The sequence below is a fragment of the Danio rerio genome, chromosome 4 (genome assembly GCF_049306965.1).
Source record: "Danio rerio strain Tuebingen ecotype United States chromosome 4, GRCz12tu, whole genome shotgun sequence".
In the NCBI taxonomy this organism is placed as follows: Eukaryota; Metazoa; Chordata; class Actinopteri; order Cypriniformes; family Danionidae; genus Danio; species Danio rerio.
Genome location: NC_133179.1, coordinates 12,698,505 through 12,726,097, shown reverse-complemented (window position 1 = coordinate 12,726,097; position 27,593 = coordinate 12,698,505). Strand labels below are relative to the sequence as shown.

Here is a 27,593-nt window from a genome sequence, read left to right as displayed (position 1 = left end):
CACAGAACAGGTGAAAGCAGCGATTTGACTTTGCTCTTGCTCCAGTTTAAATCGAGCATTTAAGGTTGACGTATTGACAAACTCGATCAGCACGTGAGCAATTATAGCGACCGCAGTGTAGCACTGGAACAGACGGTGCCAAAGTTGAATTTAGCTGATAAAGTACTCACAGAGAAAGTCAATTTTCACTTTTAGATTCATTTGTTTTTGTTTTATTTCTGTGAGTAACTGATTAAACAACTAAACTATTTGTTGGATCCAACAATGGTTGGATTGGTCTTTATTTGACCCAACTTTGGCTTCCAACAACCCTGCATTTTTTTTAGATTGTAAAACTCTAATGTGCTAATAGACACTTTGTTTCTGACACGGACCAATCCATTTATTTATTAATTTTCTTGTCGGCTTAGTCCCTTTATTAATCCGGGGTCGCCACAGCGAAATGAACCGCCAACTTATCCAGCAAGTTTTTATGCAGCAGATGCCCTTCCAGCCGCAACCCATCTCTGGGAAGCTTCCACACACACACACACACACATTCACACACACACTCATACACTATGGACAATTTATCTGTACCGCATGTCTTTGGACTGTGGGGGAAACTGGAGCACCCAGAGGAAACCCACACGAAGGCAGGGAGAACATGCAAACTGCACACAGAAACGCCAACAGAGCGAGGTTCGAACCAGCGACCCAGCAACCTTCTTGCTGTGAGGCGACAGCACTACCTACTGCGCCACTGCCTCGCCATCATCTCACACTCTTTGATAAATAAGCTGATGCTGCAATGTTATATTGTGAGAAAAGGCAAGTTTTTATGCATGTAAACGTATATTTCGGAAATACAAATTCATATTGAGTGCATGATTATCTTCTATACCCCACAACACTCCTAACGTTCATCTTTTGCTATCCGAGATCAGCTGAAACACGGCAGCATTGCCTTCAGGAGCTGATGACAGGGAACACTGAGCCTGATTTGCGATGGATCATGTTGAAAGTTTTACACTCCGCAGCATCACGCTGTCTTTGAAGGGCCATGAAGGCTTCCCTCAGGAGTGGATTGTCTCTTGTAATTCGCCAGAATCAGTATGTACATGGCAGAAGCCCTCAAGCCACTGTGTTGGAGAATGAAGATGGATGAATTCGGCCTGGTGTGTGTGTTTGTGTGTGTGTGGTCCAAGTCAGCCGGCTGTTCAGCTCAAGCTCGCAGGGAGTAATGAATAAAAATAAAATCATCCGATCCAATCTCTCTTCAAAGAATGTGAACAGTCCCAATAAGCCAAAGCAGCATTTTATATCTACACTGTAGACTTTGCTGTATTTACAGTTATTTACCTTAAAAAAGCCCAGTAAATAGCAGTACATTCTTTATAGTTCACACCGGTAATATGCTCTGCATTGTGGACCATCTTAGAACTTTTACAGTAACTTACTGCATATTAGAAATTAGCGGTATTATACTGTAATCAAAGTAATCAAGTACTGCAAGACATAAATGAGATACTGTAGTAAATACTAAATAATACCAAAACAGTTTCGCACTGCTAGTGTACAATGTAAATAAATTACAGTAAAATACTGTAAAAATCATAATAATGTACAATAAAAATGTGGTAAAGGGCATTTTACCTTACAAAAGAAGCTGCAATAAGGCTATTTTACTGTAAAATACAATTGCAGTAGGGCCCTGCTACTGTAAAACACATTTGCAGGTTAGTTACTGTAAAGGGGTAGTTGCGGTAACCTGCTGGCAACAGTGCTGCCATTAAATTAACACAAAAAGTACAATAAAATGTCTAAAAGTGTAGGCTACACCTTGGTTATCAGGTTAATTGTCTGTTTTTAAGTTGTTGGACAATCTGACAGAGGGTGTTGCGGACAGCGCTTGTCTCGGTCGGTTAAAAACGAGGTGATTATAAAGATGCATTATCATTATCTGGTGGACGTGTAGGCAGACACTACTGACTGATAGTATCTGGACACTGGCGCAGAGCTGTTTAATTAAACGGCTGCCAACACGTCGTCCTTCACTCCTTGCTTTGCCATTACATATTTTTTGCTGACATGTGCAGCAAATGGATAATAGCAGCAGTTGCGACGCTAACTTTGAGGCTCCCATGAGAAGCATTTAATTTGAGGAGACTTTGACCAGGGAATCTAAAACACTGTCAGCTTTCTCTTCTCTACATTTCATTTGTAGAGTATATACTGTAGTGAAGGAAACCTAATGATTTATGGTATCCACTATTTAAAAGGTTAGAGATTATAAGATGCTAATAATGCTAACAGGAATCCACTCCATAAAAGGATGAATAAACGTGATGCTAATGCTAAATAACAATAACACAAGTTATATTAAACTTTTGCCACACCAAGTGAAGTTCATCATATTTAAAAGCAAATCTTTGATGATTTTATTATCTACATATTACTTGTAGATGTGTTTAGGGATGCACTGTACAAAAAATAGCAGAGAAGTAGAGATGCTAATAATGCTAACAAACAGTAGCACTGATTATAATACGTTTTTGCTACACAAGATAAAATTTATCATCCAAAAATATTATGTTTTATTGTATCATTTTATTTGTTGGGAAAACATATTACATTTGCATTTATCAATATAGCAGATATTAGCAGATTGGGTGGATATTAAGTGTAGCTAAAATGTATTCAGACTGTTTAGCCTCTAAACAGATTACAGTGTTAGCATTATGAAACCATTCTTATATTTATAGGAGCTGCAGTGACTTGACCAGTTATCAGTTGGCTCTTTTGTTTTTAGAAGGCAGGACTATTCCTTCATACTTCATACATTATACTGTGCTTTATTTCAAATAAAACTAATGATTTACTTTTCTCTTTGAGTTTCTATAGTATTTTCTCCTCTTCGGTTTATCTTCATAAGCTCTTATTATTGTGGAATTTTGATTGTGGACTAAATTAGTCAATTTTTGTGTGTTTGTGATGCTCGTTTACCACTTGGTGTTTTCATAATGTCTGTAAAAATAACTTTCAGATTCACACTATGTAGAAATTCCCAATAAATAAATCAGCCAACTGGCCAGATTGTGTTTACTTGCCAAAGTAAACTCAACTCTCACGAGGGGCTTGAACGGTGTTGATTTTATGTCCTGTTTACATGTTATGAAAGGATAAATGCTGGAGATGCTCTGAAGTAGTTAAAAAAAGCCTTGCAACTTTTCACACGTACAAAGCTACGGACTTGAAGCTCTTTATTATTGTTGAAAGAGGATAATTAGGTCCAAAAGTGAATTGTTTGGACAGAAGATTGGGATTTTCTCGCAGAAAAAGCAAACACAAAACAGCATATTGCTTGTAAATTATAAATGACAGAGCACTCTTGTTCGAGATTGGCTTTGGTTGAAATGAAATGGCAGTGAAAGTCTTTTATGAAGCAGACATCTGGCTTTCCGCCACAGAAACAGGGGCATGATTTGCCATCAGCCGCAGGATCTATATGTTAAGTAGTCCATTGATGAAACACTTTACATGGGATCTAATGATCATGCCACTTTCGGGATTGCTGAGCTTTGGGTTTAGAAGTGAGAGGCCAAGGTTTTTCTACAGATTATAGACTGGTTTGAACTGAATGTTTGTGGTGTTTTGGGTTGGACAGTACAGGTTATTTTTGTGGTATCACTTTTTAATATTTGACACTAATGCTTTTGCTTGCAAGATCAGTATTTAGTGCTTATTTTTGAGAAATATGAAATTGAGCTTTGATTCATGGAGGTATAGTCTTCTTTTATAAAATGTGTGAACATACAAATTTGATCTGCGAATGTGCTGAAATCCATGCCAATGTTCAGATTTATAGGAATGTTTTAAATTAGGCATCTGGTCTCATGTTGTCTTCGAGTACATGGCATAAGCATTGGTACTTATTCTGTCCAAGAGCCAATTTTTTTTTAATTCAGAGAGGTTGGAGGTTGTGTTTACAATTTTACTCAGCAATTTGTCTTTCGATAGATATTATATTATAATACATTTTATTTTCCACCAAAAAAGTTAAAATATGTTTAAAAATGATGTACACAACGGAATAATTGTCAATACTCTAATAAAATGATTATTTATGATTATGATTATGATTATGATTAAGATTATGATTTATGATTATTTTCAGGGGTGGGTTATAAAATCTTTGCTAATTGTTGTACAGAAAGCAGAATTTCTGTCCTCTCAAAAGTTGTCTAATAAGCACAGACTATTTCTGAGTCTAAGTTTCCAGTAACAGCCTCAACTAAACTCTGCAGATATTTTTTAGAGGTCTAATGCCAGTAACCTGCCAACTTTGTACATCCAGTCCTTATTTGAGCCTCAAAAGCTCTGGCTGTATCAACCCAGTACCTTGCGAACATGGCTTTGTTGTGTAAAGTCAGTCAGCCAGATTAGAGCTTGCCAGATGGAGAAAGTGTTTTCCAGTTTCGTGTGTGTGGGATTGTCTAAACCCAGAGACTTCAGGTAAGACAGTAAACTTTGAAAATCCCTTCCAGCAGTGCGCAGTTGATTGTCCGTGAATTGTTTGACCAAGAGCAGAGCTGTATTTGGCAGAGTGTAGATAAAGCAGACTCACGGGAAGTCAAATCTAATTCTGTGCAAAACCTTTAATCTCAGCCGGTCATAATAGACTCCAGGTTTGCAGGACTAACCACCCTTCCAAATGCACTAAACAGGATTTTTTCAGTTTTTTTATTTTCTAGGAGAGGAGATGGAAATGTCAAATGTGGCCTTTAGGTAGAGGCAACCTTTGCAGTTTCAAACCTGAACTCCAGATAGACATGGGATTTGCTTGAATGAAATGTTTGGGAATAGACAAACGGACTGCACTTTTGACCTTTGCCGAGGTGTCAGTCAAATCAACCTAAAGCAATTTACTTCCCAACAAAAACTCACATTTTAGGGGACGGATGCTCTTGAAATTCTGCCTCAAAATAGACATGCAAGATGAGAACTGGAAGCATCTACAGTCCAATATTCAGTTATAGTCATAGTACCAGCTGATGGCACCAAGATGTGATGCATATTACACTTTTGGAAACTCCTACAGATCTACTCGGACCATGTTTGGTCAGTCCAGTCTAAAGAAATGTGTGATGTGTAATTGCGAAGATCTTGAGTTTTCAGTGAAGGATTTGTAGTGGCACAATTAATCAGGGGTTCTGACATGTCCTGAACGCATCTACATGTTAGTTTATCTACATTTACAACGCCACCTGCTGGCATCAGGAAATGGGATCCAACACAAACATGTATTGTCCAATCAGCAAACTTCACTTCACAAATTACCATTTGAAAAACATCCTGGCCTAATAACAATTATATTAAATTATATATTAAATCATTAAAGTTGCAATATGTAATTTTGCCACTAGTGTACATGTATTCACAACAAACAAAGGCATATTTTTATGACTTGATAACTGAGTGTGAGTTGTGTTTAAATTTTTACTCCACAAATTTGTTTTTCAATAGATGTTATATTATATTACATTATATTTTCCACCAAAAAAAATGAAAAACATGTTAAAAAAGGATGTACACAATGGGATAATTATCAGTAGTCTAATAAAATATACTTAATTTTACATAACCAGTTTATTTTGCAACCTGTTATCAATCAATTTTAAATAACTATTATTAATTTTATGATTATTTGTAGGGGTGGGTTATAAAACCTTTGCTAATTGTTGTAAAGAAAACAGAATTTCTGCCCCCTCAAAAGTTGTCTATAAAAGTACAGACTATTTCTAAGACAAAGTTTCCAGTAACTGCCTCAACTAAAGACTCTGCCGATATGTTTATAAAGGTCTAATGCCAAGAATTATGGGAGTTGTTGTCTTTATTACATCCTATGGCACTCCTACAGAAATGCTGTTTATGGATGAGCGAAAGTGTTCAACACCTTTTATCATGGTAGTATAAAGCAGAGTAAGGCTGAACGCTGAAGAAGCGAAAAAAGCTGAAGCAATTTCCCGTAAAAGACAATTGTGACACAGCATAAAAGCAGCAGAGCTTTTGTTATGCCACTGGTTCTTCTTCTCGGGATTGCATGGAAAAAAAGCAGAAAGGTTTTATCATACTAAATACATCTAAAGGCTCTATTATAATGCTGTTATGTTCAGTCTAATAAAACACATAACATATTAAAGCATTTTTACTCTTTCCATGCTTTCTATAAAACCAATGTAGAAATCAATTATTTATGACATCATTAGCACATATAACACTGTTTTAGTGGATTTTAGATATTAAAGAGGTGGTCCAGAGTGTTAAGACTTGGTTGTTTATCAGATGAAAAGCAATGTGTGCCCATGCGTCATTTGTAAACAAAATCTTGTTATAAAAGCCAATGTCTCCATTTGCATTGAACTTTGAGCGTATTACATTCAGAGACGTTGTTTATGTTCACACAGCTACATTACACATGAACTAAAGTTCAAAATATAATATCATAGTGAACCACACCTTTAATGAAAAAACATAATAGTCATAGCGCCACTCGGTTGCAAACAAATCTTGTAATGACACTCATAAGTCACACATAAATGACTTTGACCTTTTCCTCCTGTTTACACTCTTAAATGTATATTGTCTTAAATGTCCTCTGTTATCCTAAGGCCACTGTGTGGCAGTGAGCCCAGTCGTGAGGGTCATTTTAGCAACACAAGCAGCTTCAATTCCAACTGAGTCCATAAATATGTAGAATTTACTTTGCAGTGCTTTGAGAAAAAGGAAGCAGATATTAGCCCAGTCTTCTGGGATTTTCATGCAGGCTCCGATCCAAGATGGTTGGAAGCCGCGGAGTGAATAAACAAATATATTCTCTCCACTAGGTACACACAGATGTCATGTGAAGCAGCAGGAGAGCGGTAGTTCATGTAGAGCAGCTGGGCAGGTGGGGGTGGATGTATTCGCAACACATCCGCAATGTTGCTGAGCTGCAATCCTGCCAGAGCACATCACTTTGACCGTGTCGCTCTTGAAGTTACACCATTACTAAAGTGACGCGTCTAGAAAGCCACACTTGATCTGTGGTATTGTAAAGGTATGGGAAATAAACACTGCTGGGATCGCAGAGGTGTAAACCCTCACAAAAGGTTGACACATAAGAGAGCTGGCACATTATGACTCAAACATGAGCACCTAAATCAGGCAGCAAGATGAAAATCTGGGTCAGGGAAACTCAAAAGCCTCAGGATCCAGTGCTTTACTGTTCCATCTGCTTACTGTGGATGAGGCAGAGACAGAAATACAACTCAGCTGCTCACGCTGCACTTACACTAGGCATCTAGAAGAATGTGTCACAGTCTTGACTATCCCGAAAGTCAACTCTCTGCTCCAGGCAATCGCTTGCACAGTCTCTCTTTGCTCTAGTTTCTGGGAAAGAACTTACTAAAGTTGTGATGGAATTGAGTTAACTGCATTTTTTTTTTACAGTAACATGACAGTTGTAGTGTTTTAATGATGGCATATATTTTACATTTGGACTTATGTCAAATTATTTTGTGTATGCTGACTTTATTTTGGATCATTTAATAGGTCCTAAAAGAGTTCAATATGAAAATAAAATAAAATAAAAAATGATGTGGAAACTAAAATGTTGTGGACACTCAAAAAAGCAACAATAAAAGGTGTCCAGTTTGTGCAACTTTCTTGTTTGCATGTAATATTCTGCTGATAATTGTTGCTATTGGCTATAATATACCAACACCGCTCTTAAACGGTTTTCATTGATGCAAATAAAAATCTATTGCCCTCTAAATTTAGTCAGTCATTTGACCCACTCGTGAATTGATTGAATGAAATGATGAGGTCAAGTCTTGTCGACATGTGTTCTCTTAGCACGCCATCTTTGCCTCTTCATCCCACAGACAGTTTCTTGGCGTACTTCCTAAGTACTAATACATGTCTAACAACATGGGCTGCCTCTGCACAGCGAGCCATACTGATGTGCCAATAGAAAATGCCATCATCCCATTAAGAGAGGGTCCAATTTTTTATTTTTTACTTTGCCAAAACTGCCAAACAAATTAAAATTTGATCACCCATAAAGTATTTTAGTTTTACCACCCATGAAACTGTATTTCGCCATTCCTTCTGTCAGAATGGATAGCATAAGATTATTGCTTTGGAAACTGAAATTAAAATTTTTCTGTGGTGTTTTGGTATTCAGGGCAAAAAGAAGGCTATTATTAATACTTTTTGTTTCCTAGTCATATTAAAAAGAGCTTTAAGCCCTCTGTGCTAGGCAAAGCACACGTATACATGTTTTCCAAACGAGGCCAGATGACCCATGGAGATCTTTAATTGATTGACTGGCTTGCAAATTTCCAGGCCAAGAGACTCGGGGAGGCCACTCGATCAATCCCTCTGCTAGGAGTCACGTTACTGCAAGACCTGATGGCCAAACTGCTCTCCTGGGACGATCTGTCTCTAATTTTTCAGGGAATGAGTGTTCCCTGGTTTAATTATTCATAGACCTGTTGGAAACACCAAAGGTGTTTTGGGGGCCCTAAAAATGTGAACTATCGAAAAGAGGTTTCAAAGTGCAAATATATTTGGAGATCGAGTGATTGTCTCTGTGTAAACAACAAAATGCAATTTTTAGAAAACAATGATACGATATGCAAACTAGTCTATGGACATAAGTACTTGACAAAAAGCAATGGTACACTACACATGTGTGCACATACAGCCAGGTTTCCATGCTAATGTGAAGAGTCTATTGAAGGTCAATATAATCTTCATGTGAAGTTAGCAAAAAAGAAAATTGGTAACCTAGTAACCAACAGTAAACAAGGTGAGTATAATAGAGACAGCTAATTAGTCATGTTTATGTAGAGTTTGCTACATCAGAGTTTATTTGGAAAATTTGTTTCTATCTCTCAGTATTTGCATTAACCCTTTTTTGCGACTGATTATTATTATTTTTTTTTTTTGCAAAACATGGATTTTATACAAAATTTGAGGTTTCCATCAATTGTTTCTTGTGTAATACTTCAAAATGTGCATTAACATAGAGTTATCTAAAATAATCTACTGGCCCGGCTTTTATAATACAGTACAATGAAGCATTTTTACTTATTTTTATTCATTTATTTACTGTTAACAAAGTTTTGACCGTTTTTTCAAAAATGGAAAACAAGTCCTAGTTTTTAGTATATCGTTTTAAAATGCACCGATTATACCCACTTTTACAAGATATAAAATAAGTCTCTGATAACCCTACAATGTGTATGGGAAGTTTTAGCTCAAAGTACCAAACTCTTTGAATCTGTTCACAATTGAGAGTGCGCTCTTTTCAAAAGAGGGTGGAGTTAAAAAAACAACAACCTGTGCATGAGCATAGCTGCAGTCTCAAAACAAGACTAACGCACAGCTAGAGGTTGGGCTGCACGGTGGCGCAATGTGTAGCACATTCGCCTCACAGCAAGGTTCAAGCCTTGGCTGGTTCTGTTGGCGTTTCTGTGTGGAGTTTGCCTGTTCTCCCCATGTTGGCGTAGGTTTTTCTCCATGTTCTCCAGTTTCCCCCACAAGTCCAAAGACATGTGGTATAGGTGTATTGGGTAGGCTAAATTGTGTGAAGTGTTTGAGTGTAAATGAGTGTTTATGAATGTTTCCCAGTGATGGGTTGCAGCTGGAATGGCTTCTGCTGTGTAAAACATATCCTGGATAAGTTGGCGTGTCATTCCGCTGTGGTGACCCCATATTAATTAAGGAACTAAGCTAAAAAGAAAATGAATCTCTATTTATCAAATCATCCAACATATACACTACAAGTGTTTAAGGCTGCATTACTGTAAAATGTTACACAAACAGACATATTTATGTTGTTTGAGAGTCAGCAAGTAAACTCATAAAGCCTTTTGCCCCACTTCCTAAAGCCCAAAATCTTGCGTTCCTTCCTTTTTTGATCTGCTCCTTTCTCGCTCTTTTAGTGAAGCTGGGTCGGCCAGCCGTTTAATTAATGTGAACAGAACGTTACTCTCTCCATTCGTCTTTCTCCGCAGCGACTTTGAGTGGTATGTTATCTTCCTCTCTCCCAGAGCAAAACTCGTTGTTAATTAAAAGCTGCCAAGTCCTTCTTACGGAGCAAGCCGCTTGAAATGAAGCCTTTCTGGGGAACTACGGCCGCCCTGAAGAGGACGAATAGATCCATCTCTATCACAGTGTGTGTAATGTAAAATAACAGCTTTAAAATGGCGGCAGAGCAAAACGCCCCATATATTATCTTTTGACTCATTTCTGAGTGAGCAGAGACAGCAAAAAAAAAAAAAATGGTGTGCAATAGCAATTAAAGCTCAGAGCTGAATGTCAAATGACGAGCCGAGACCATTGATATCGGTTTTCTGGCTGAACTAATTTGGGTTTTTAACAAGCAAAGCTGGCCCTGAGCATGAAGCGACTCGATAACAGTGAAAATCATCAATCGATGATGAGTAAAATCCAATGGCAGACGGTTGCTCCACAAAGCCATGAGGAGAAGAAATGCTGTTTGTTTTACATACGTCGTAGCCAAGTGGGCTTTAGCGGGTATCAGTGCCATACATTAATCAAGCTATTTCAGGCTTGGGCGTCCCTGCTGGCTGCCTGAGAGGAATAGCCTCCAAACAGGTATAGCAGATGGTTCTGGGGTGTTTTTTTTTTTACTTCAGTTCTCTCATTAGTCCAGAAGTGCCAACTTAATTTTGGTTATAAACATCTTTAGGCATGATGTAATGCAATATGCTTTATTGAGGAGAATGAAAGGAAAGCTTTGCTGACTGGATGTTTTTTTAATCCAATGGAGTCTTATTGAAAAAAATGATTAACATTTTTGGCATATTTCTTTATACTCTTTACTTAAGGATTTTATTACTTGAGTTATAGAAGTATAGACCAAACTTAGTTCTGGAGGGCCGGTGTCCTGCAGATTATAGCTCCAATTTGCCTCAACACACCTGCATGGATGTTTCCAGACAGCAGGCCTGCCTCCGGAATCGCCTACTACTCAGTAGGTACTGCATTTGAATTTGAATTTACTACCTTGCTCGAGAAAGGTACGTTCTATAAAGTATGAATGAACTCGGATGTACTACATCCACCATTTTTTCATGATCATGTGACCAACCCACGTCAGTTACGTTGCTTTACTCTCATTCCTGAATTCTCTCATGGTTTATCATGGGATATCGTAGTGTGCATCAGATGCGCACTTCAGAATCTCGCCGGATGAAGTAGGTCATCCAGGTACTTCTTGCATACTGTTTTTCCACTTCTATGAATTCGGACATACTACTCGGCTCACATACTAATTTTAGCACACTATATAGTATGGAAGTATACGATTTCGGATACAACCCAGAGCTTGATTAGCTAGCTCAGGTGTGTTTGATTGTCTTGAAACTAGACTTTGCAGGACGCAAGCCCTCCAGGACTGAGTTTGGGCACCCTTCGATACAGAGGTACAGTAGATTTAATATATGTGTTTTGAAGCAAATTAAAACGGTATTCATTGGGGTTTAAGAATATTTGAGCTTAATTTATATAAAACTTTAATATGTTATAATTAATTTTCAGAATAGCCTAGATTATTATTTCTCACCCATGTCTTTTTATTTGTATATTTTTGTGTAATTAAAGCTGCATTATATAGTATATATGAATATTTAATAATCTGAGAACATTTTACATTATATTTTATTTCAGAAATGCATGTTTGATAATTGCTTTTTATTTGTAATTGTGAATTTTATAAGGAATTTTAATTTCTAAGTTTTTATTCAGTGCATAACAGAACATTTTAAATTAGATTTAGTATTATTAATTATTGGAGCTTTCACAATTTATTTACAACTACCACATATTTTGTTTGTCAAAACTATTCAGCTTTATGTTTTCTGTTTTGGTAGTCTATAACCCTGATATGATTTTCATCATTTCTTCTTCCATTACATGTCTTCAGACCTGAAATGATTACCAGAAATGTCAGTTATATATGAAAACTTATTTGTTTTTGAGGCAGAAAGTAAATTTTGCATTATTGTGTTGACAACTCTAGAAACATCCACTTAACATGTTATATTGACCTAAGAAAGCTTTCATTTCATTCAGAAATTGCCATATGATTGGGTTTTTGGCCTGTAATAATAATAAATGTTTGCAAACTTGCAGATGAATCATGTTAAAGCCATAAAACTTGAAACATAAATCTGCCAACCTCAGTTACTACACACATATCAGTATGCTCATATTTCCTCACTTGGTCTTAGGTTTTCCGAGAAAAGTGTAGCAATAGCAGATAGTAAAAAAAGATCCATAAATACGGTGACTTTGTAGGCTGGCACCATGGTGTGTGCCATCTTTATCCACAATCTGGTATGACTGTTTCCTTCCTGTGTGTCACCTCACAGATGGGCCGATTACTACGGCGCTGTCAGTCCATTTGTACACTGTAACTACTTCACGCATTAACATCTCACTGAAGGCAAAGCTGCCGACTTGTCAAGCAAACGATATTTGGCTGTGTGAATAAAAAAAATGCTTGCAGTATATACAATATAGGTAGCAAAGAGGAAACTGTGTGTATTGGTGTTTGCAATTAACTTCAAAAGATATGTGAGTTATATTTATAACCATATATGTGTGTGTGTATATATATATATATATATATATTGCATTCATTTGTATTACTTGCTTTAGATTTTGATCTTGTCAAATTGATTCTTTTTCACACTGATTTAGTAAATGCCTAAAATAATGTGTTATGCACACCAGGGAAGTAGTCCACCGTTGTTGTTTTGGTTATCAAATGTTCACATATCTATAGACTGAACATGTGAGTGATATGTCATGTTTATGATAGTTTAACTAAGTCAATAACAATATATTTTAAACCCTTTATCGAGTAAGGAACCCTATATGGTAACTTTATTGACATTGATTACGATTTAATTTTTATTTTGTGAAGTTTATTTATAAACTAATTTCAAGAGGATTACTTACTTATGAGTACAGTGTTTTTCAGCATGTATTTAAATGAGTAGCCTGTAAAAAAATGATTTTAGTTTTCTTTCAAATCCATTTTTGCATTTTTAGATCCCCTAAATGCACTTACATAGCGATCTTGTCAATGAAAGACCAAGATACATTTAAAAAATGCTTCTGAACAAACACTACATTCCTGCCAACACACCTGGACCAGCTAATGAACATCTTCAGGAACACTTGATAATAATTTGGTTCATTTATCTTTCATGATCCTTCATGAATTTATTAATGTAAACAAACTTAATCATAATGTAAAGTGTCATTGAAAAGTTTCACAAGGTTTTATTGAAAAGAATGTTTTCTGTGTCTTTTCCACAGATTCTTAGCTTAAAACTCTCACTCTATAGCAAGACCTGGTCTTCTAGAGCTGTCAGTAGACTTCAAAAACCGAAATACAGCATTTACATAACCCGGTGGTAAAGTCTAAAAACAAAAGACACATTTTCATACTGAAGGTGCTTTTCGATCCCTAAAAAAAAGTGACAAAACGGCCCCCAACGCCGTCCTCCTGCTAAGTTAATTATCTGCGATCATTTAGTAGCAGATCTCTGAAGTTGAAAAGAGAGAGCATATTTCTGTACTCCTCTGAATCCGTCATGCGGTGTCAGTTCTGTGCTCTTCCATAACACATCTTACACACTCCAGCGTACTTCAGCTCACAGCGCACAGCACATTAACACAGCCCTGTGCCCGCTGTTAGGAGCGCCGATTCAATTACAGAGCTGATGCGGAGAGATGGAGAAAAGCAGCGACCGACTGACTGAGACTCTCTCCGTCACTTCATACTGGGCTCAAATTAATGAATCTCATTCCTGGGGAAACTCAGAGGTGGAGAGAAGCATTAAACGCTCAACTTTTTTTTTCTGCGGGATGGGGAGAACGTGCGCAGCTCCTAATGACTGGAGTGCCGCTGACGGGATGTCGAATGTGGATTGGGTTTCAGTTGCTGTTGGAAACTGTGCCAGGCTCAAGTAACCTAAAATCTATCACGTCTGTTTTTTTGCTGCTAGCGAAGGTCATTAGCACCAGAGACCACGGTTAGAAATAAGAAATTGAACAAGGAGTGTGTTGGCTGCTTGAAAAGTTTGCATGAAAAGAGGTTTGAAGGTATAGGTGGATTTAGCTCTCGAAATATGCTTTCTGACTAGTCCCCGGCAATATTTTTTGCAGATCAATAAGTTGACTAGGGCAAGTAACAAGATACTTTTGGCAAAAATACTGTAGCGAGTAACTATTGCAATGTTGCACAAACACCTTAAGTGGAACATTATAGTGAATTAGGGCTGCACAATATAGGAAAAATCTGATATTGCAATATTTCATTTTTATGCTATAAATATTGCGAAATAATTACAGTTTCACAAGATGAATAGCTCTATTTGCCAGTTTTCTGGGGTGGTCTAACATCATTCAGGTACATAAAAACAATGTTTTTTTTTTTTGCTCTGCACTGTCTTGTTTCTAGTCCAAATATCCTATAAATCTTAGATCAATTAAAAATATTGTTTTCACATTTAGAAAAAATAACTCAAAAATAACTTGAGTTTTTCCTTAAAACAAGCATCTTATGGCAGATCACTTTGCAAGTAAAAAAATCTTCCTTTCACTTTTAAATGTAGATATTTGGACTAGAAACAAGACAAAAGTTTTAAGTAAGAAAATTTTTTTTATTTATTTTTATTTTTTTGCATGAATTAAATAAATTCTGTATAAATAATTACATGCAATTAATCTTTGTTACATCATAATTTTTTGTGCCCAAATGTCTTTCAAACTGTTGAAATGCTCCGCCACAAGCCTTAAAAACACATGCAAATGATAAAGCTTCACTATGATTTAAAAAAGCATTACGTTTAATTGAATTATTATTATTGACTCTTTATGGCTGATGCTGTCAAACTTGACATACAGATATATTTATTTAATATTAAGCTGTCTAAAGCTGGTCTTCAGCTGCGATAGTTGGCGTTTCTGTGTGGAGTTTGCATGTTCTCCCCGTGTTCGCGTGGGTTTCCTTCGGGTGCTCCGGTTTCCGCCACAAGTCCAAAGACATGGGCTATAATTGAACTGAATAAGCTTAATTGGCCGTAGTGTATGTATGTGAAAGAGTGTGTTTGGGTGTTTCTCAGTGAAGGGCATTCGCTGTGTAAAAACATGTGCTGGATAAGTTGGCGGTTCATTCCGCTGTGGCGACCGCTGATTAATAAAGGGACTAAATTAAAAGAAAATGAATGAATGAAACTATATAAAAGATACCGCTCGATTTTATGTGTTTTGCCAGATAAATATTGCTTTTTATTAGTCATATGATCTATTTATTTGTTTGTAGAATCATAATGTTTTTGATATATTTTAGAAGTTGTTTTATATATTTATTATAAATAGTTTTTTTTCATTTACATTTTATTTACATCTATCTGTTGATGACAGCAGTGCTCAAGCCTGTTCCTGGAGATCTACTTTCCTGCAGAGTTCAGCTCCACCGTAATCAAGCACACCTGAACCAACTTACCTGGATGAGAACAGCACTTGATAATTACAGGCAGGTGTGTTTGATAAGGGTTGCAACTGAAATCTGCAGGAAGGTGACTCTCCAGGAACAGGGTTTGTCACCCCTGGTTTGTTTACTAATTATTTTTCAAACTATACAAATCTAAAAATCTTCTGAGTTATATAATTTTGCTTTTTTTAAATTATTTTTGCAGGATTTTTTTCTTTGGCTTTTTAATAGAAATACTCCCTAAACTTCATTAACCAGTCCTTGCAGCTGCTAACTTCTAGTGTGGCTAATTAAGAGTAGTTTGACTGTAGTTCGGTTGTGTTAAATTAGGACACTTTCAAAGTGACTTTCTCAGTGCTGGAGGGCAGATTTGTGCACATCAGGTGGCCATTCAGATCACGTCCAGCTCCTCCTGGCAAAAGTGAAATGAGTTTAGGGGGAAAAAAATCAATGGACTGTGTCCATCAGGAACCATCATCAAAATTTTGATCAACTCTCAAGTCCCTCCTCCTCAAACCTGCAGATAATTGAGTCCCCTGCTTCTTCAGTCTGAGCCAATGTGACTTTACTGTGCTAATCTGCTTTGTAATGTATCATTATCAGAGTGAGAGACGTTGTTTTGTTCCAAGCCCAGTCGCTGATTGATTGAACAAAAGTTGCCAATTACATGCAAAGTTTATACCGCAAAACTCTCAATGGCCATCCATTAATAATATCCCAATTAGACGGGCAATTGTAATCTTTGATTGTTGATAATTATTGGCTTGGCACTCAGAGAGTTTGCTCATAAACGCACAATCAAAGCAAATTAGACAAACGCTTTTCAGTCAGGGCTCCACCTCAGACCGATGCATTTCATACTATTGAAAACAAACGGTGGGCCACTTTCCGATTTCATCTGAGCTTTGATTTTCCTGGGCTTCCTCCTACGCTGCGTCTCGATTGAATCAGTTGATTTTTCAAGCTTGCGAGAGCATTTTGTGAGCCGTGAACCTCATTAACATTGCGCATATCACCGTCTGCCCTTGTTAGTTTTTGTTACGTGTCCTTGAAATGCTCGGTATTATATGAAAACTCTGAATGCGCTCTGTCGCTCCAAGTGTCAGTGTTTATGTAAGTGTGTTTGTGCGCATGTATATGCATGGAGAGCGGCAGCGGCATTATAGAAAGCCCAGGGGAAAGGCAATTACCCAGAGGGCACCCTGCTGAAACCAGTCTCACAGCGATACAAGCAGCCAGACGGTTATCAGCTTCTCCTCTCGACTGTGGCAGCCTGAAAAACTTCTCCACCCGCTCCTGCTTTTTTTGCGCTTTTCTTTTTTTTCCTTCCCTGATTTCACTGTTAGATTTACAGCTGGCACAGCAGAGGTCAAAGAGAAACGACATAAAAATCAGTTTCTATATCCGCTGCTGTCAGCTGATCTCGCTGGCGGTGTAATGACAGACTGAGAGCTGCCGGTTTGTGTGGATGGCAGTGAGGGAATGGTTTAATTGCAAGAGCTGAAAGGGAATGGCGACGCTTGACACATTAAGACTCCAATTGCTGTTAATTGACTGTGTTGTGCACTTTCAATGTTGCTTTCGCAAAAATATGACAGAGCAGAGGGTAGACTCACACATTTGTGGAAAAAACTATGGAGTTTAATGTTTTTTGAGGAGGAGAAACACTACTATAATACTTATGGTGTTACTATTACTGATATTACCTGTTATTATATTTTAATAAAATTAATAATGTTATAACACATAAATTCTATAATAAACACACACATTCACCTTTATCTTTTCTAAATGATATGTTATTTAATCTTTTTTTGTTATTTATTTTTCCATTTGTTATTGATTACATATGTTTTTATGCAATTATGTTTCTTAGCTTGTAGTTTTGCATAATGGATTTGTATATATTTGTAAAACATAGGTGTTTTTTATTTAATGGAACTTACATGCAGTTATATTGTATATTAAAGCAATTAAATATAGTCATTTGTGTGTAGTATATCTATTTAACTGTACATATTTTGCTTTGTGACATACAGACAGACAGACAGACAGACAGACAGACAGGATAGATAGATAGATATAGATAGATAGATAGATAGATAGATAGATAGATAGATAGATAGACAGACAGACAGACAGACAGACAGACAGACAGACAGACAGACAGACAGACAGACAGACAGACAGACAGACAGACAGACAGACAGATAGATAGATAGATAGATAGATAGATAGATAGATAGATAGATAGATAGATAGATAGATAGATAGATAGATAGATAGATAGATTTAAATTTAATTATATGGCTATTGTTTGTTGTTATAAGGTAAAACAGATCCTTTGGTTTCTGTGATGTACAGACAGCAGTAATATCCCCAAGGTGTTGACTGCAGGTTGACTGGCAGTCTTTAAATAAGCTGTGATGAGGAGACTATCGGGCCCCTGAGACTGCAGTTTTGGGTGTGCTGATGTCACCGTTTGCCCTTCTCACGAACTCTGTTATCGCATATTCAATTACGTATCAGCTGGGGACCTGCAGAGCAAACGAGGAACAGACTGAGGGCACCGTTTTCACCCATAATGAGGCAACGGAAAAGAACGTGTTTATGTTTGCAAACACAAACATTTAAGTTTTGCCAAGCTATGGAAATGCATCACTTTGCACTCCAGTTACCAGTCAGTGAGGTAAACAACAAATATATTTCTTTCAATAATGTATAATATTTAGACCATATTCAAACCATTTTTTTATTTTGGTTTTGTAGATTTACATTATATATAAATAATTTATATCTTAAGTAAAAAATTGTGCTTGTGCACCATTCCACTGTTACTAGTGTTGCTAGGTATTTGCTATGCAGTTTTTAAAAGTGTTCTGGATGGTTTCTGTGTGTTGCTTCTTGGCGGTTTTCAGGACTTTTTTGTTGCTTTGCAGTTCCAAATGTGCTCTGAATTTTGTTTTTTTTTCATGTTGCTATGTGGTTGCCGCTGCGTTCCAGATGGCTGTGTGTTGGTACCTTGTTGACAGGATGTTGCTATACAGTTACCCATGTTGTTCCGAGTTAAACATGTTGCTAAGTGCGCATTCTAGATGGTTGCTAGGGAGTTGCTACGTAGTTGCAATGTGGTTTCTGGAGTCTTCTAAACATGTTTTGTTGAAAGGTGATTGCCAGGGTGTTGCTATGCAGTTAATAATGTGTTCTAAATGGTTTCACCATGTGCCAAGTAGATATTGCTGCAGCCCGGAGACTTCCAAGTGGGTTGGGTGACCTACTTGTGGGAGAGACTTAAAACACAAGTAGATTGAGTTTAGGGTTGGGATAAGTGTAGATATTGATAAAATACAACAGGTTACTTTTTGGGTTGGGATAGATGTAGACGATAATTAAGCACAATAGGTTACTGTGAGGTTGGGTTTAGGGTTGGTGTAGGTGTAGACGTTAATAAAACACCCACTTGGAGCTGGCTTCGACCTCCGTTTATACCCTTCTTCCGCTTCCTGTGTGGTTTTTTGTGTGCTCTAAATATGTTTTGTTGCTAGGTGGTTATCAGTCTTCTATTGCTCCACCTTAAAGTCCAGAAAAGATAGTTTGAAAATTGTGCCTTTGTTGTTTCTTCAGTCAATACAGTCAAATTGAATTATATCTGCTGTTATTTTTACAATAATTAAAATGTGAGGTATTAAATTAGCCTCTGGATTAGAGCAAACACATCAAACAAAGCAAATACGCTTTTCCGCCACTGTCGGAACATGGTTTGGCTGTATTTGCAGATGTGGTGTGGTGGACAGATGTAGGAAAGTGAGCACCTAGCAACAGCAGCATGACCGCCTGCCTATTACAGCCCAGCGAGTTAATGGCAGCTCCCTGAGGCGAGAGAGAATTCCATCTCCCTTCTCCACATGAGGATCCTCATTTTCCACCTCCGTCTCTCCAGGTAAAAATGGAAACCTGACGCCGCGCTCTTGATTTTTATTTAGTCCACACCTTCTGTGATCTCAACCTCTGCTTAGACATCTATCCATTTGCCGCATGCGTTGTGGCGTTACTTGTGATGCCAGTATCGATCCTCTGCTGTTTTCTTGTTCTCTGCATGTCAGTTTGCCCTCTGCACGGGAGACCTCTGGGGATGTGAGAAAAGGTGGATGTTCAGAGTTTCACATCTCTAAGTCCTCTGCTCATCTGAGTGGCCGCTCATCGCCTCAGGCTTTCTGTCTGATGAAGGTGTGCCGAGACATCAGCTCCCTGATGACTGTCTCCATGTTCCAAAGGTTTCAGCACATTTATGTTCATACCCTCATTTCACTGTCTGGACGCAGACATCCTCTCTTTTTCTAAAAAATAAGTCAATCCATTTGTAAAAGTATGACTAATAATAAAAACTATGCTACTGATTATTTAATGTTATAATAATTAATCTTTTATCTTCCATTAAGGACTTCTGAACAGACATTAGTGGAGATAGCGGAGAGAGAGAGAGAGAAAAAAGAGAGATTTGTTTGGCCTGAGGTGGTCTCATTACAGCATCTACCAGCAGGGGCTAACTAGGTCATGCTAACAAGCTAAACTTTGACCTCTTTTATAAAAAAGGAATTAAACTGAAATCCCTGTTCATTAAATACACATTTCTTGATGTGAGACAGAACTGGAGACGAATCTAGGTCCTACATTTAGATACCAGCATTGGATTTCACCACTACTGCAGTCAATCAATATCATTTCTCACACATTTCCGCTTTCAAGCAGTCCGTTAGCGCTGTTGATAATGTCTAATACATGACACAGTTGCTTTCGGCCTTGGAGGGTGAATATCAGAGGCTGACAACAACCTGAATTTTTAAGCTATTTAAGCTAGAGCAGCAGAGACGGGATTCTCGCCGCACCATAGCTTTGCTTAGAAGATCAAAGTCCCTCTGATCCCTAATAGGTAGCTATCAGGCTATTGCTCGCATTTAAAGGAGTGCTTGCTGTGTTCTGTGGCACATTCTTCCATAAGGAAGCTTGAAATGCTAAATGCTGCTATCGCTAATGCATCAAAAAAGAAACGGTCGAAAGCTGGCTTTGCTTATCCAGCTTCCTGGTGTTGATTACATGGGCCTTTTCAGACAGTCAGGAGAGAAGCTTAAATGCACCCGAGTGAATACTGTTCCTGCACTCTGTTCATTCTTTTATGCCTTGACATGGATCTTAAAGGGTCTTCTTGGATGAAAACGCTGCTTTATTCGCACGTCTTTTATGCGATAATTCAGTTTTGCGCATAATATTCATTCGCAGTTTCGGATGGAAACATAGCTAGTGTCAGTAGCCATTTTTTGTTTCTTATACGGTTCTGGCTTGCTAGGGGATTGCCAGGGTGTTGCTTTGCAGTTGCTAATATTTCCTGATTGGTTTTAGCAATGATGATATGTGATTTATGGGGTGTTCTTTATTGCTAAGTGGCTATTTTTTTAGAGTCTAGAAACATTATTTATGATATTTCTTATATGGATTAGTGCATACAAACAGTCAAGATACCATTCAACTACTTATGCATGCTAATTAACGGAACACACCTTTTTATTGTCAGTCATTGCATTATTTTTTTAAAAAGTGCACTTTACATACTGCATATACAATGTGTGTGTGTGTGTGTGTGTGTGTGTGTGTGTGTGTGTGTGTGTGTGTGTGTGTGTGTGTGTGTGTGCGTGGGCGTGCGTGTGCGTGCGTGCGTGCGTGTGTGTGTTGTTGTTTTTGGCAGGTTAAGAATCAAGAATGTGATTGAAATGTAGAGGCTAAAGGTCAGGTTCACCCTTTGTTAATCAACATAGCACATATTATGGTCAATCACTTCGTGTTAATTTCGTGTGATGATTTTCAAAAGGCTGCATGGCTTAGAAAATCATGCCTTATAGCTATTTGTACAGTAAACATTACTCGACTGCCCACACAGCCAAATCTGATTCTGAAAGCTATTTGAGAGGCTGGGCATGTAATTAATCTTTGATTAAAGATTACAATGACAAACATTCTTTCTTTACAATAACATAAATCTATGAAACTTGTTTTAATACAGTGATTTGGGTCACCTTGGATTCAAAATGAGAAAGCTCAGTTACATGACAGCATTTAACAAGTACCTTACTAAATCACCAGATGCTGGAGAGGCTGGAAGAATGTGAAAACACGCTAAAAGTCAAAATCAGAGTAAATGAAGTATAAAGAAACGTTTAAACAGTGACACGGGTGAAAAAGGATTGAGCTCGATTTTGTCAACGCAGCATATTAATTTGTCTGGGCCGATTTCCCACTTCGCTTCATTTTAACACCTTGTGAGCATGCAGTGATCCAATAAAGAAACAGTGCTGGATGAAGGGTGTTTTTAGGAATCACTAATTAGATCGTTCTGTTTCATATCATAACACTTGTAGCATTTTTTTTTTAAGTGACATCATCTTTATTCTGATCTGTACTTATTAAACTATATATACAGTAAGTGATTTACCTTATATTTTATTTAATTCTCAAATTGTCTTCCTGACAAATGAGAAAATCTTCCAATGGTAGATGTTAACTATATAAAGATGAAAATGTTTTAATAATTATTGTTTTTGTATATTTAGTTTTTTGTGTGGTAGAAAATGAAGATAAGAAAGTAAGGCAAGACGGGTTATTTATTATGAGTTTGGAATTATCTGATTGGATTATTAATGACTGCATATGAGAGACCAGCTGTGATCAATCATATCATGTGCTCCCCTCGAAATTAGTTGTGAAACTTCACTTATTTCGTTTGTCTTTCTTCTAAATTTGTCTTGAAAAATGACCCATAATATTCTCAGCAGGTTTTGCAAGATTCTCCCACACAGTAAAACAAAAGAAATCACAGCAGGCATTTCATCTTAAAAACAAATGTTTCACAGCATTTGTCAGCTTTATAATCTAACACCCTTAAAATTCAACAATCAGAGTCATGCATTCAGGTAGATGCTTGGCCTTTCATCAGAAAAATTAACCACACGCTCCTTTTCCCGTCCATTCTGCAAATACCAAAGCAATTATAAAGAAGAAGCACAAAGAAAAAAGAAACGCTTGCATCAAAGAACACAACGGCATTTGTCAGGTGTCTTCACACTGCAAAACAACAAAAACGAGAAATATTTTACACATTTTGACAGATGACATCACAAAACCTTCAGCCTGCACCTTATGTGTTGGCCTCAGCAAGAAAATAAACACACACCACCGCCTGCACCCGTCATTCCCAGAGTGAAACACCTCAACACGGCTCACGCTGTCCTGAGTTTAGAAACCTTGCACGCCCTTCAGAGGAACAAGCAGCTGTGCGATTCCTCCGTGTGCCATAATTCCTGCTTTGTGGGCTTGCTGAAAGCTCTCATTCAGCCGGGCAGCTGCGCTGGACGTGGATTTCATCGGAATCGGGTTGAGCTTTTTAACAAGCGGCTTGTGTTTCTCTGGCCTGAATGGATTTGCTGATTGGTGTCGTTGCGCCGTTGAGTTGAACCCCACTGAAGTCCAGCCCTTCTGATGAAGCATTGATCAAAAGAGAGGATGTGAGGGGATGAGAAAGTGGAAAGACGTCCACCAAGAAGAGGGAAGAGCTTTCACATCGCAGATCAGGACTGGATTCCAGCTTTCACTCAATCAAGCCCATAGAGACTCAGAGCCAATAACAGGAAGTCAAGGCTGAGACGTGCGAAAACGATTTCTTGATGTGTGTTTGTATTACTGATAACGGACTGTTGAATTATTGCTTCAGATATAGCAAGGAAATGGTGAAAATAGTTTTTGGTTATATAAATTTTCTGCTCTAATGCACAATTTTTAAAAAAATGTGTTAATAAACAGGTTCCGTATTTTGTGATTCACAGGTGTTTTCCATTTACTTACAGTTATGAATTGCGTTATGCGAGTTTTATCTCTGCTCGTTCCACATTTGAAGGTGACAATTCAACTCTACAGTTTAACAAAGTGACATTTTTTATTGACATTTTAGTAGTTTGAGACAAGATAATGTTTAAAAATAATAATATTTAGATAACTTAGTTTATAGAATATCAGAAAAATGTACAGGAAGCTTATTACCAGGTTTCTGTACCGTAATTTATAACACCAACCCAGACAATATATCACTTTAAACTATTTAAAATGTCAATAAAAGTAAATTTTTGTAAAACTTTTCAACATCAGACACTTTTGGAGAAAACAAAGGTCCCATAATGCAATTCAAAAGCATAAATAAGGGGGGAAAACAAGAATCACAATATATGAAAACTGTGAATTTACAATTATTTTTTTACACTGGTCGTGAATTGTGGACTGGTAAAAGGGTTAAGATTGCATTATTTTCGAATAGCTTCCAACAGTCCAGAGTGAATTACTCTGATTATATTACGGTTATCACAAATTAAGACACGAGGTGACCAATAAAATCCAGTAACTCAGAATCCGAACTCAGATTTCCAACATAAGCTTGTTCTGAAAACGTAGGCCTATATACATTTCTGCAGATCGCGAATCATGTAGCCAGAGGAACATATGCCTGCATTTCACCTTTAAAACGAACACTACAGGGCGGTGTGATGCCATTCCTTTTCACGTTTACAGCTGACCGCTTACTTCCATGTGGACGGCTTTCCAACTGTTACTACTTTGTCCAGTAGCTTGCCGTGTATGTCGGGTTTGTGACGTAGAGTAAACTCAATTCTGTACTAATATCGACTAATATTGAGAATAGGCTACATTTTAATTCAGTGACCTGAGAGTTATTTAACTGTGACTTGTAATTTTTTATAAACCTGCTTGCTTTAGACTTGCTCTATTCCTTTCCATGCATTCGATGCATGAGCTGCTCACACATGTGCTTTGAATCATTTTACACTACTTGATCCACAACATACCAGCACTGAACTGGACCATTGATCAACAACAGCACTACTGAAAGAGCAATAACCATAAATGAGATGACTTGACAAGTGCATTTGTGAAAAGAATAATGGATATCAGCTTCTATACTATAAACGTGTAAAAAGAAATTCATAACTTTAGCAAAGAAGCACACTGGAAGTTATTACATGAGTGTTGCTCATGCTCGATTCACACCAAATGCAGACTAATGTGTTACTTGCTCTAGTTTACACACGGTAGGTTTTACACCACACACAAATGTTTTGCTGGAGTTGAATTGTGGGAACTTGTGATGTAATTAAGGCAAATTCCACATGATTTAAACATTTTGCGCCATTTTTTCACATCAGTTGTGTCTCTCTCCAGAAATTTGTCTCTGTTTGTGTGTTTGCATTGACTTTGTATTTAATCTTAAACCTAATTTTGCTTTTGGTGGGAACCAGACCCTAGCAGGTACAATGTCAAGGCTTGCATGCTGTAGAACTACTCAGTTTCTGTAAGTGTGTGTTAGAATTTTGTGTGTGTGTTGTTATGGGCATTGTGATATGGAACAGTAATGTGGTCAAAATCTGCATAGAACTACATTAGTTGTGCATTTCCCTGAAAATAATCGCACATTTCATGAACAATCAGCCATGAATTCAACAGCCCTGTAGTATAAAACATGAAACATTTACTGAGGGACAGGCACTAAAGTTTGTTTTCCTTCTCCAAATATCAAGCTTATTTAGTCTTCATATGTCTTCATATAAATTCATCAAGATTTGCTGAAGCTTCTGCTTAAAATGCCAGTGGGGTATTAACAATATAATCTAGACTGAAAACAAACAAGCCTTATCTTCATATCTTACAGGTTTTTACATCTCAAGTAAATATGTCACGTTTTAATTATCTTTTAATGACATTTTTACTGATAACACAGTACTTGAGAAAGTGATTATTATGATGAGTGTGTAGGCATAGATTAAGTCATATTTATAGATGCCTCTGTATAAGTATATTAGCGCACATTTTACATTAGAGATCAGTCTTTTGCTCAGTCAACCCTACTGAAGCTTGAAGAGAAAAACAATCAGCATTTTTACATGCAAATCTCTAAAACCAAATAAACTTTGAAGAGATTCGCAACCGCATATGATATTAATATGTCATATGCTAATTTTATATAAAATCATGGTGTACACATCAGTCTCTGGACATGCTGCATCACAAACACCAATATTAAAACAATTTATAAAAGATGTATCACTTTCTGGCCATTGGATATTAGGCATGGATATATATATATTGCGATCGTGATGTTCAAAATTATTGCATTAATCTGCAAATGTTTATTATTACCATTTGTTGAGCCTCCCATACAGTTTGATATGGCACTTGGAAATCAACCAGCTGGTGCTTAAAATGCCAGTGGGGTGTGAAAAACACAATCCAGAGTCTTTGGAAACAAACAGCTCTTATTATCTTAATAATTTAACACTTTTGTAATATTATTTGTAAATATTTTTTTGAATAATTTGCTTTGTTTTAATGCTGTTTTAAGAACTTTTTAATTAAATAACAAATTGCTAAATAAAATTATAATTATGGTAATAAATGATGTATATATGAATCAACTTATGACATTACATTTTAATTTGTAAAGAGTGTTGCATAAAATATATATATATTTTTTTTATTGAATATTTTCCTGTACTAAAGATGGTATTTAGTGTACATAAAGATCAGTGAATGATAATTATTGTCTCTGCATAAAAAATTTAAGTCTCTATATAATAAGCTTATTAATATACAATAACTTCTTAGAGTTGCTGCACTATTGTCAATTCTAACATGATTTAAATTTAATATTACTATCAAATGAAATACTTGGGGGAAATATCAATCCTTATATTTTATTTTTTTAGCGTACATGCTAATTATTTGGTAGTTATTACTTTAAGTATTTATCTTTTAGTCCATTGGTACTCCTAACCTGATTTATATGAAATATTATCAAATCAAAAGCTTTGGGAAATTATCAGTTCTTATATTTTATTTTTTTGAGAACACACTAATTAATCTTTAATTATTACTTTAAGTATTCAGTGTTTAATAAATGTATAACACACAAATAATCAAATAATTAAATGCATTTAATTGTATATTATTTGATAGAAGCCTTACAATTTATTAGTATCGATATCTGCAACTGCAGATTAGGTATTGATCTAGCCTACGATAGCTTTGTCAAACATGTTGGAGTGAAGTATTTTGCATTGCCTTGCTTTGCTTTTAAACATTTCAAATAGGCAAAATCTTATTTGCATTTTACTTTTCATAACAAATAACCAAGCGCCTGAGTTCCACCCTAAACGTGTCAGGCCTCAAACTCCAGCAAGGCTTTTGGGTTTCGGAATTGACCTCCTCATATTGAGCGCAGATCATCCGGTGTTTATCACACTCCCCCCAAATTCAATGGCAAACTAATGAGCAACTGAACGGATCAATGTCTGTCTCACCATTTCAAATGCATTACTTGTCTTATAGCTCGACTCACAAAGATTCCCAATGATTGATCTGCTCCAAACACAAAGCAACTCCACAACTAGCAACTATAAGTGCATCATGGTTTTAGTTGAAATGGCAGCAGGGTTTTGTTTTAAAACATTGAGCCATTCTTAATGACTTGTGTAACAGGAAACCAACTATTAAAGTTCTCAAGTAAACCTGCTATAACGTTTTAGGGACATTATTACTGACAAATAACCCATTACCTTACTGACAAAAACGATCAAGATAAATTGTGTACACATCAACTCATATTGTTAATTAATGTCCTATAGAATCAGAATCATGTTGATTACCGATTGCTCTCACTGCCCTAATTTTTTAACTGTAGAAATGCTACTGTATGTAAGATCTGTAACAGTAGGATTCCTTAATACAATGTTTCTCAACCATGTTCCTGGAGTACACCTCCAGCTCTGCACATTTTCCACTCTCCATAATCAAACACACCTGATTTAGATCATCAGCTTATTAGTAGAGACTGAAAGACATGCAATAGGTATGACAAACAAAAAGACATCCAAAACACAGTGTTGGTGTTACTCCAGAAATGTGGTTGAGAAAGACTGCAAAA

At 36.9% G+C, this 27,593-nt stretch overlaps 1 protein-coding gene across 1 annotated transcript in view; it reads right to left on the bottom strand.

The window, feature by feature from the left end:
* The window catches only part of tmem178bb (transmembrane protein 178Bb), a 118,972-nt gene that overhangs the window by 77,454 nt on the left and 13,925 nt on the right, over positions 1-27,593 (bottom strand). The window lies entirely within an intron of this gene.